The following is a 10,199-nucleotide window of genomic DNA, read 5'->3' as shown; positions in this document are numbered from 1 at the left end:
AACTGGGATCCAACTGGGATCAGCTGGGATGAACTGTTCCAGCTGGAAACCAACTGGTCCCAGTTAAACACCAATTGGTCCCAGTTGGAAAGCAACTGGGGGTAGCAACTGGTTCCAGCTGGGATCCAACTGGAACAATTTCCAGTTATACTGGGAGTGACTGGACCCAGGTGGGATCCAACTGGAACTTTGACCAGTTTTTACTGGAATCAACTGGTTCCAGTTGTATTCGAACTGGAACTTTGACCAGTTGTATCAGTAGCAACTGGAACCACTTAAACATTGACCAGTTGTACTGGTAGCAACTGGTTCCAGTTTGGATCCTAATGAAATATTGGTGACAGAAGTTTAACTGAAGGCAAGTAACATGCAGTGCTTGCAGTGCAACCCTAGCAAAAATTCTAATAGAAGTTTGTAATAATGTCTAATACAGTTTTGTATTCGTTGTATAAGTTTTGTATAGACAACAGAAATTTCTATTAGTTGTACTGAGTTACCTGTAAGACCAATGGCCCTGTGTATTGTACTTATTAGTCTTATACAATCAGTGTTGCATGTCTAGAGGCACACTGGACTCTGGAGAAAACTTGAAACCTCGCATTTTTCCTCGTGCGACGAAGGGACAGTTGTGACTGCAATTCGCCTTTGAGTGCAAAAGCAGAATGACCTGCTGGCCCGTAGCAGCAGAGGTGAAATAAAGTTTACTGTTTCAATTGCCACCTGGATTACGGCGCTGGCAATAACCCAGGTGGTATTAGTATCGAAGCGTTGAACTGTGCAATTTTTGAACAGGGATTCCCTGGCAAGATTCGTGCAATCTGAAAACGGGTGCGTAAGTTTCTGTGAATGCAGGCACGAGTGCGTGTGTTGCCAAATTTCCGAGGGGGGCTGTGTATACCTTACCTTCAGTGTGACCTGAAAAAAAAATGAAGAAATGTAATGCCACTGGGGAACATACGCGCGCGGCGACGATGTTACCGTGTTTCAACTTTAGACGCAACCTCACAGCGACGACCACGACCACGCTAGAAATGCGCTTGGAGTCCCTCCCCACAGTAACGCACCCAGGATCTCTGCCAGGGGGGGTTCACAGTTTGCCAATACCATCTAAACAGCACTAATTTCGATTATTTCACGGGAAATTGTAAAAAAAATGCGCTTTTTGCGAGTGTGCAGACGCTTGCGCATCTTACATCTTAGTTGCAGCACTCAAATGCGTAAGGAAAGAAAAGGGGTTAAACAAAAGGGGGGGGGGGGGGGTTAAGTCGGCCTCAGGGGGGGGGGGTTACAACCCCCGAATCCCCCCCCCCCCCCCCGTCGGTGCGCCACTGCCTCCCCATATAGTTGCTATCGCAATAAAAGGAAATACCTCTTGCTCAGTTGCCTGTCATTTTATCATAGACAACCACTTTTGTTAAACCTAGTGAAAGCATTCTCACGTTCCAAAAATACTCATTTACGGTTGGTCAGCCCGCCGGTGCAGACAACAGTAAAGGAAACGAGCCCGCGCACTCTGATAACCCGTTCTTCGCGAACACAATCGGCTCGACCTGGCTGGCGCACCCTCCGTTACCGTCACTACGCCACACTAACTGAAAATGGTGCACCTGCATCTGCGTTCTTACTTCTGCAAAAAGGAACACAACAAATATCCTATAGCGCATTCGATTATCCTTTCTTTAATAAAGCCGGTGGGCCGACAATATCTGTGTGTTTCCAAAGACTAGAGAGGGGACGGAACGGCAGTGGTCCTCCACGCGCAGCGTGCCGTGGCTACCGATCTTGAGATAACGGCAGACGACGAGCGAGTACAAAAGCACTTCCACCGCCAGTGCGACAGTGCGCTCGTGCCGAAGTTCGTGATCATGTGGCAGCCTCACGCAAGACCTTCACGCTACCTTAAAGCATCCTCCTTCTCAACTGCAATATTTTAAATTCTGAATGGCTTTATGCTTTGCAGATGCATAGTTGCCTTCGAATGCGGAATGAATTTCGGACATTTTGTAATAGAGTAAGAAATTTGCCGAATTTCTTACTCCATTCCGAAACAACGCACCACCAGACGCTTTTAAAACCAAATATGCGCATAAAGTAAAATGTACGTACCTTTGAAAGAGGGGTTCTTCTACCATTAATTCTTATATGCACACCTGCATTTCGCCCACTTGCCCATGCTTAGTTTTGAGAACGGTTTTCTTACTGAACCACGTGTGAAGCGGCAGCAGATGGCGCCTAAACCAAAACAAAAAGAGTGCTTAGCCTGGAAAGACGTGTAAACACGGCAGCGATGACTTAACGCCATCCACTCAGGGCCTACATTGCCTAAAAACACAGCCTTCGAGATTGCCTACATAACTTTTTCACAGCAATGAGCTTTGGGTTTTCATAAACTGGCGTTCCCAAATTTTGTCAGTGCTGATGTCCTTAATACAAAAATAGTCCAAATATAGCCATGTAGCCAACTCGGAATTTTCGACGCCAAGCCGCTTAAAAAATCGCAGTTTCACCTGAAAGGCGAAGCATCAATTGCGATAGCAAATTTGTAGAGAGTTATACGGAGTAATGATAGTAGCTTTATCAGCTGTATAAACTTGGACATGCAGCAGCACCGGCAACACGCAGAACTGTTGTCGACGCCGTCGGCGTTTTGCACGCGTTCGCACAAAATGCGTGCGGCGTTGGTGACTGCTGCCGGAGCCTCTGATATAAATAGGCACTTGGTGCCGCAGCTAAACGTCGCGTCCCTTCCCTTCCCCTCCCCCCCACGGCCTTTCGTGCGTCAGAAGAAGGCGCGTTTGCTCTACATATATGGTGATGGTAAAGGAGGAAAGAGACGCCTACTTCTGCAGCCCTTAAGGGAGCACGGCACAGAACGCGCGTTTGTTCTCCGCCGTGCGTTCACTCCCCGTGAAAGCGCGCGTCCCTCGCGCCCTTTCACTCGCACATACAGCGTTCGGCGGCACGCGGCGACGATTTCACCTCCATTGACGTCATACGGAACCTCACGGCGACGGCGACGGCAACGGCGACGCCGACGGCCAGAAATCTGCTTTGGAGTGTCCATATAATTGCTATCGCAATAAAAGTAGCCCAATTTGGCCATTAATAGCCCAATCTGGCAACCCTACTACTTAGGCGCGCCGATCGCGCCGAGAAAAAACGGCGGCGGCGCCACGAGAACAGTCGGCGGCGGCGCGCCGACGTCTCGGCGCACACCTTTAGCGGTTACCGTTTTCAATGCATGGTTCCTATGGGCAGCTTGTCCTCTAGAGTCAGTATATTAAATGGCTGCATCCCGGCGGAGTTAGCAAACTGGTGAAGTAATCTGGTATGGGCGATACTGCGGCGCACATGGTTGTTTACGTATTCATGACAACAGAAATGTTAATGTTCCCATTATACCGACTTGGCCGGCTTGCTACCCGCTCCGCCCCCCCATGTCGTGCGCACAGGTTGTGTGTGTGTGTTTTATGTTTTTGACTGTGCTCGACGCGTTTTCTTTATGCGCGTGCGCTAATACATAGTTTGCACGTGCGTCACTTCCGCACCGGTCCGCGAGCTTGTCCGCCATCTTTAGGCACCTGCGGCAGCGTTGCCATCTGGTGAAACTCGTCACCAGATTTCGGAAATCTGGTGAAAATCTGGAGCTTTTGGTGGCCAGGCAAGCAAACTTCGACACCAGACATCATCTGGTGAAATGTGGGGAAAACCACTCTACCGAAATACTGCCCACCGTCGCTGCTCATCCAAACGTTTACCACTAAGGAACGCCTATGGCCGCCCGATCGTAAGGCTGATAAGCTACCGCTAGGGCATAGTCAGAGTGCAGGGTCAACGCATCCGCTGGCAGAGTCAACTAAGCAGAGCTTCTATTTGCAACGCATGTCTAGTTATGAGGAGCTTCACTAGACGGCGCCAGCTGTTCAAGTGAAGTGAGTGAAGGAAAAGCGTCTTCCCTCCAATCAAGCCATTTTTCAGGGCATGAGTGGACTTCACCCTTCGCGAGTCTTGTCTCAAACTACACGACATTCTGTTTTGAAACTTCCACTTCAACATCTGATTGAAGAAAACCTGGACGTTATTGAAATACAATACAGGAGAATTGTTATGCATCTTGAGGAGGCCGTCTTGGAAGGCAAACTTCCAGAGGATTCTGCAACATTCTGGGCAGGGATTTTCAAGTTTGAAAATGCCATGGGTGAAAAGCCCTACAAGGAACTTGCATTGTATTCACTGGCATGCCTTTCGTGCCCAGTGTCAAATGCAGTGGTGGACCGTGTCTTCAGTCAGGTCACTTGTGTGAAGACAAAGTACAGAAACAAGATGTCACTGAAAACTTTGGGTTCCATATTGTACGAATTCGCACAGCGTGTGCCTCCAGAGACGGCTGTTGCGTGAAGTTTGCTATCACAGACGATATGCTAAGCAGGTTTCGTTCAGACATCTACGATGCTCCAAGTGATGATTAAAGGCTCATCATCATGACTAAATTTGTAAATAATAAAGTGAGTACTTGACGAATGTTAATTTTGTAGTCCAGAGTTCGACGCGCCCACTTTACGCGCACATTTCTTGCGAATAAACAAACACTCGCTAAAGTTGCAACAAAAAAATTTAAAAAAACTTTCGCGAGTGTTTGTTTATTCACAAGAAATGATGATTTTTAGTAATTTTTCGGCAATTTTAGTTTCTGGTGAAATCTGGGGAAATTTTAGCGAGTTTCTGGTGTCGTCCCTACTGTCCAATCTGGCAACGCTGACCTGCGGGCCTGCGGAAGCGTGCTGGTAGGGTGGCTAGAAGGGGAGGTGTGAATACCGGCGGCGCTTTCCTGCAGGCGCGCGTGACCCCCTTGCGCACCGATGCCACCAGGGGAAATATGGCGCTACCGCTTGCGGCGCGGGAAGCATAGCCGAGCGTGCGTCTAAATGTCGTACAAAAATCCCTCACGTGACCAGATACTAGGCACCTAGGGACACGATCATTTAGGGACTTTTGAGAAGGCGCGATGGTGGCGCTAAAAGTGACGACGGCATGGGATGGCGCGTTCGTTCTCGGCGTGATCGTTCTCTGGCCCGCGCCGACCGCGCGTTGTTCAACATTGCGTGTGTGATTGTGCTTGCGTTGCTTGTGTATTTGTTGTAGGTTCTGTGTTACTTGGCGGAAAGCCGTGAGTAGTGCTTGTGTGGCACTGCGGCTTTGGCCTCGGTGAGCTCTGGCAATACAGAACCTGCGTTGTGTGATCCGTGTTCCTTGACAATGCGGAGGTGGTGACGATTGAAATGTCGAAGTGGCGTAGCGCCTCGGCAGCGCAGTTCAGCGAACCGCGATGTGGCGTCGCCGTGTCCGCCTTAGCATAACGGACGTCGAGGGATGTGCTGCTCTCTACAAGTCACAAAAATGTGACTGCGTCTGTAGAGGGCGCGAGTGCTAAGCCGATTATGAGGCGCCCTCTATAGGATGTAGCATATAAAGGCTGTGCTGTGAATAAACGGGGGCACTTCTGCTGGGGACTCGGAGCGTGTGTCTTTACTCCGCGGCCCTCGGGCTTCAGCCTGCCTCCTCGGCCGCCTCGGCTCGAACCCTCCCACCACATGGTGTCAGAAGTGGGATGCGTGGTTCCCGCGACTTGCCATGGCTAACAAAGACGCTCCAGTTCCTGCTCTCGCTGCCGCCAGTCTCCGGAGTCCCGCTCCGTTCCCCTTCGACGATGTCGGCGAGTGGCTGCCCTGGTTACGGCAATTTGAGGACTATGCCTTCGCCACCGGCATGCACGCAGCCCCGGACGAGACGAGGGTTAGGACTCTCCTCTACTGTATGGGCCCCCGTGCACGCATTGTCCTCAGTTCTCTCATGTCCGATGAAGAAGCGTACAAGTCCTACGCGGAAGTCACCCGGCGGCTCACAAGCTACTTCGTGCACCCCGTAAACGAGGTGTACGAGAGCTCTCGGTTCCACAAGCGGACGCAAGAGCCAGGCGAAACCGTCGACAGTTTCTTCACGGCCCTTCGGAACATGGTACGCAAGTGTAACTACCCGTCACCTGCCGTTGAAGAGCGTCTTGTTCGCGACCGTTTCGTCGTGGGTTTGGCGGATTCTCGCCTTTCAGACAAGCTGTGCCGCACTCCGAGCCTTTCCCTGGACGACGCACTCGTGCAAGCTCGTCAGCACGAAGACGCCGAACGCGAAAGACAACGCCTGTCCCTCACCGCTGGGCAACCGCTTACGGCAGCTCACGTGGACGCGGCGACTTCGCGTAAACCCGCGCAGCGTGCACGCGGACGACGCAATAGACGGGACTCTGGCAACTTTGCTGACTTTGCGTCACGTGACCGACCCGACGGTTCGCACTCGAGCAACAGAGCTGGCGAGGCTTTGAAATGCGGCCTAGGCCTAAGTAGGCAATGCGGATTTTGCGGTCACGAGTTTCACCGACGGTCTGACCGTCCAGCGGCCAAAGCGGTCTGTAACCACTGCAAGAAGCGAGGCCACTTCGCGGCGGTATGTCGCTCAGGGAAGCGCCTCGGATCCGTCGAGCTCCACTCCGTCGCGGCGGTGGCCCGCAACGGGCGGTACGTTGAGGTGCGTGTCAACGGGAACCCTCTCGTCTTCAAAGTGGACTCTGGAGCCGACGTCTCGGTGGTTCCGCGCACGTTTCCCGGCTGCCCAGCCGTCCTCGATAAGCCGCGAGGCGAAGAACTTTTCGGACCCGGGAAACAAGCCCTGAAGCTTCTCGGCACCTTCGACGCGGCGCTGTCTTGGAGAGGCAGGCAAGTCAACGAGCGCCTCTACGTCGTTGCGGGACAAGAGCAGCCACTTCTCGGCTATCCCGCTATCGTTGCCCTTGGGGTCGTCAAGTTTGTCGGCGCCGTCGCACCAGCTCTGCCGGACGCACCACCTCGTGAAGTCCCTCCAGCCCTTTTCACCGGCCTGGGCACGTTTCCGGAAGAGTACACGATACGTATCAAGCCTGACGCGGTACCGTATGCCCTCAGCACAGCCCGGCGTATCCCGATACCGCTACGAGACGTAGTCAAAAAGGAGCTCGACAAGATGGAGCAGGAGGGCGTGATCCGGTGCGTCGACGAACCGACGGACTGGTGCGCGGGACTTGTCGTCGTCCCGAAGCCAGCGGGGGGTTACCGCCTGTGCGTTGATTTGACCAAACTCAACCAAGTCGTTCTGCGTGAACGCCACGTACTCCCGACCGTCGACCAAACCCTCGGACTTCTCGGTGACGCACGCGTTTTCTCGAAGTTGGACGCAACTTCAGGCTTCCACCAAGTACGCCTGGCGCGCGACTCCCAGAAGTACACGACTTTCATCACTCCGTTTGGCAGGTATTGCTACTGCCGCCTCCCATTCGGCATAACATCGGCCCCGGAATACTTCCAGCGTCAGATGTCTCGCCTGCTGGAAGGGTTGGCTGGTGTTGTTAACCTTATGGACGACATCCTTGTGTTTGGCCGCACCACAGAAGAACACGACCAACGCCTCCAGGCAGTCCTTGGTCGCCTCCAACAAGCGGGGGTCACCCTCAACGCTGCCAAGTGCACTTTCGGCGTGTCCAGCGTGCGGTTCCTTGGCGTTGTCGTCGGTGCCAATGGCATCACTCCGGATCCAGAGAAAGTGGCCGCCATTCAGCGCATGCCAGCTCCTCAGGACGTTCATGGTGTCCAACGTTTTCTCGGTATGCTCAACCATGTCGGTCGCTTCCTCCCGGGCCTCTCTCAAACGACTGCGCCAATCAGAAGTCTCCTGAACAAGCTTGCAGCCTGGACATGGGGACCAGCGCAGGCTTCAGCATTTGAAAAGCTCAAGAGCATGCTGTCGTCGGACATCTGCCTCGCAAGGTACAACCCTGCACTGTTGACGACAGTCTCCGCAGATGCCAGTTCCTTCGGGTTGGGTGCTGTCCTCCTTCAAGACCAGCCATCAGGGGAGCGCCGACCAGTTGCATACGCCTCTCGAGCGCTGACTGAAACGGACGGAGGTACAGCCAGATCGAAAAGGAGGCACTGGCTGCCACCTGGGCCATCAACCGATTCGACGAGTTTCTTCGGGGTCTTCGTTTCACCCTCGAGACCGACCATAAGCCGTTAGTACAGCTCCTAGGAACCGCGGATCTCGATCTCATGCCACCACGAATCCAGCGCTTCCGCATCCGCCTTCTCCAGTACCAGTTTGATGTCAAGTACGTTCCTGGGAAACAGCTGGCCACCGCAGATGCACTCTCAAGGGACCCAGTCGTCCAGCTGCCAGCGACTCCAGCTGTTGACAAGGTGGAGCTGTACGTTCAAGAAGCACTCCGTGCTATCCCTCCTACATTTGCAGTCCTCCTCGACGACTTCCGAGCTCACCAGGCTGCAGATGGGGAGTGCGCGCAGCTCAAGTTGTACTGTGAGCAAGGGTGGCCTAGGAAAGAGAATCTGCCTCTCAGCGTGGCTCAGTTCTGGGCTCATCGGGCCGAGTTCAGTATTGGTGACGGCCTTCTCCTCTGCGGTGGACGCCTGCTGGTGCCCGCTTCTCTGCGGAAGCACGTCCTCTCCCTCATCCATGACGGACACCTCGGAGTGAACCGTTGCCGCGCCATCGCCAGGGAGCTGTCTGGTGGCCGACCATGGGGAGTCAGATCAAGACAATGGTGGAGAACTGTCCCAACTGTGCTACCACGCGGGTCCAGCGAGCAGAGCCACTGCTGCCTACCGTGACGCCTAGCCGTCCCTGGGAGCGAGTCGGGGTGGACATATTTCATCACGAAGAAGCCGACTACCTTCTCCTCGTAGATTACTACTCGAGGTACCCTGAAGTGCTGTCCCTTCGCTCGACGACGTCTACAGCGGTGATCTCCATCATCAAAAGTGTCTTCGCAAGGCATGGGATCCCAGAGACCCTCGTCAGCGATAATGGGCCTCAATTTTCGTCGGCAGAATTCCGCGTCTTCGCCCAGAGCTACGGATTCTCCCACGTCACCAGCAGTCCCAGTTACCCGCAGTCTAATGGGGGAAGTCGAGCGTATGGTGCGGACGGTTAAGGAACTCTTCAAGAAGTCTCCGGACTGGCCTTTGGCCCTCTTGGCATACCGCAACGCACCTGGCGTGACCGGGTACAGCCCTGCTCAGCTGCTCATGGGGCGCAGCCTCAGGACTCGCCTTCCGGTCCCCATGGCCGCGTTGCTTCCAGAACCAACCTAACGCTGCCGACTTCCACCGGCGTGACACTACCCAACGACGTCGCCAGCGTCAAGATTTTGACCGTCGACATGCTGCACAAGATTTGCGGCCCCTGGAGGAGGGAGAGAGAGTGTGGATTCGCGACACAGATTGTGCTGGCACTGTTCTTAGCCCAGCGCAGCGTCCACGCTCCTACGTGGTCCAGACGGATGCAGGTGCTCTCGTCCGCAACCGGAGACATCTGGTTCCGCAGCAGTCTCCGTCATCAGGTGGTCTAGACCTCGGCAGCTCCAGTCCACGGACACGAGGATCTGAAAGCCTGCCACAGACTCCAACTCGCCCAGAGCCTGTGTGCAGCAGTCCAACTCCCAGGGCACTTACTCCTCTACCAGTTGCATCGCCACCGGTTGCCCCGGCTACTCCCTCAAGACCGCCTGGGTCAGTTGTACGCACTCGGTCTGGACGTTGTGTTAGGCCGCCGGTGCGGCTGAACTTGTAGAACGTGCCATGAGACATTTGTCATTACGTTGTATACCTGAGAGCAAGGGTTGCTTTCTGTACTTTCCCAAAAGGGGGGATGTAGAGGGCGCGAGTGCTAAGCCGATTATGAGGCGCCTCTATAGGATGTAGCATATAAAGGCTGTGCTGTGAATAAACGGGGGGCACTTCTGCTGGGGACTCGGAGCGTGTGTCTTTACTCCGCGGCCCCTCGGGCTTCAGCCTGCCTCCTCGGCGCCTCGGCTCGAACCCTCCCACCACAGCGTCGACCGCCCACGGTTCAGCGCTGAATGTGTGGTTTGAGTACTGTGCTTGAAACGAGTGGTGCAGCTGTGGTGCCCTAATTTCGCACAATATAGACGCGTGCTTATGTGCAAAAAGGGCAACAAATCGTATCTTAACCCGCTGAGGCGATGCTACAATGTCAACAATGCCGTGCATGTTTATTATGATGGTAGTCTCTACAGCAAGCAAGCGTGCACTGCAGCTATGCTGTGAATATAGCCTCAACTCGAATGTGGCGTTTGCAGA

The 10,199-nt window shown here is 53.8% G+C and overlaps 1 pseudogene; it reads left to right on the top strand.

Annotated features, from left to right (window-relative positions):
* Positions 1 to 9,014: 9,014 nt before the first annotated feature.
* Positions 9,015 to 9,669, top strand: LOC119449635 (uncharacterized; annotated as a pseudogene).
* The last annotated feature ends 530 nt before the right edge of the window (positions 9,670 to 10,199 follow it).

This window comes from Dermacentor silvarum, chromosome 1 (assembly GCF_013339745.2).
Source record: "Dermacentor silvarum isolate Dsil-2018 chromosome 1, BIME_Dsil_1.4, whole genome shotgun sequence".
NCBI lineage: Eukaryota > Metazoa > Arthropoda > Arachnida > Ixodida > Ixodidae > Dermacentor > Dermacentor silvarum.
This window is presented reverse-complemented; position numbering and strand designations above follow the sequence as displayed.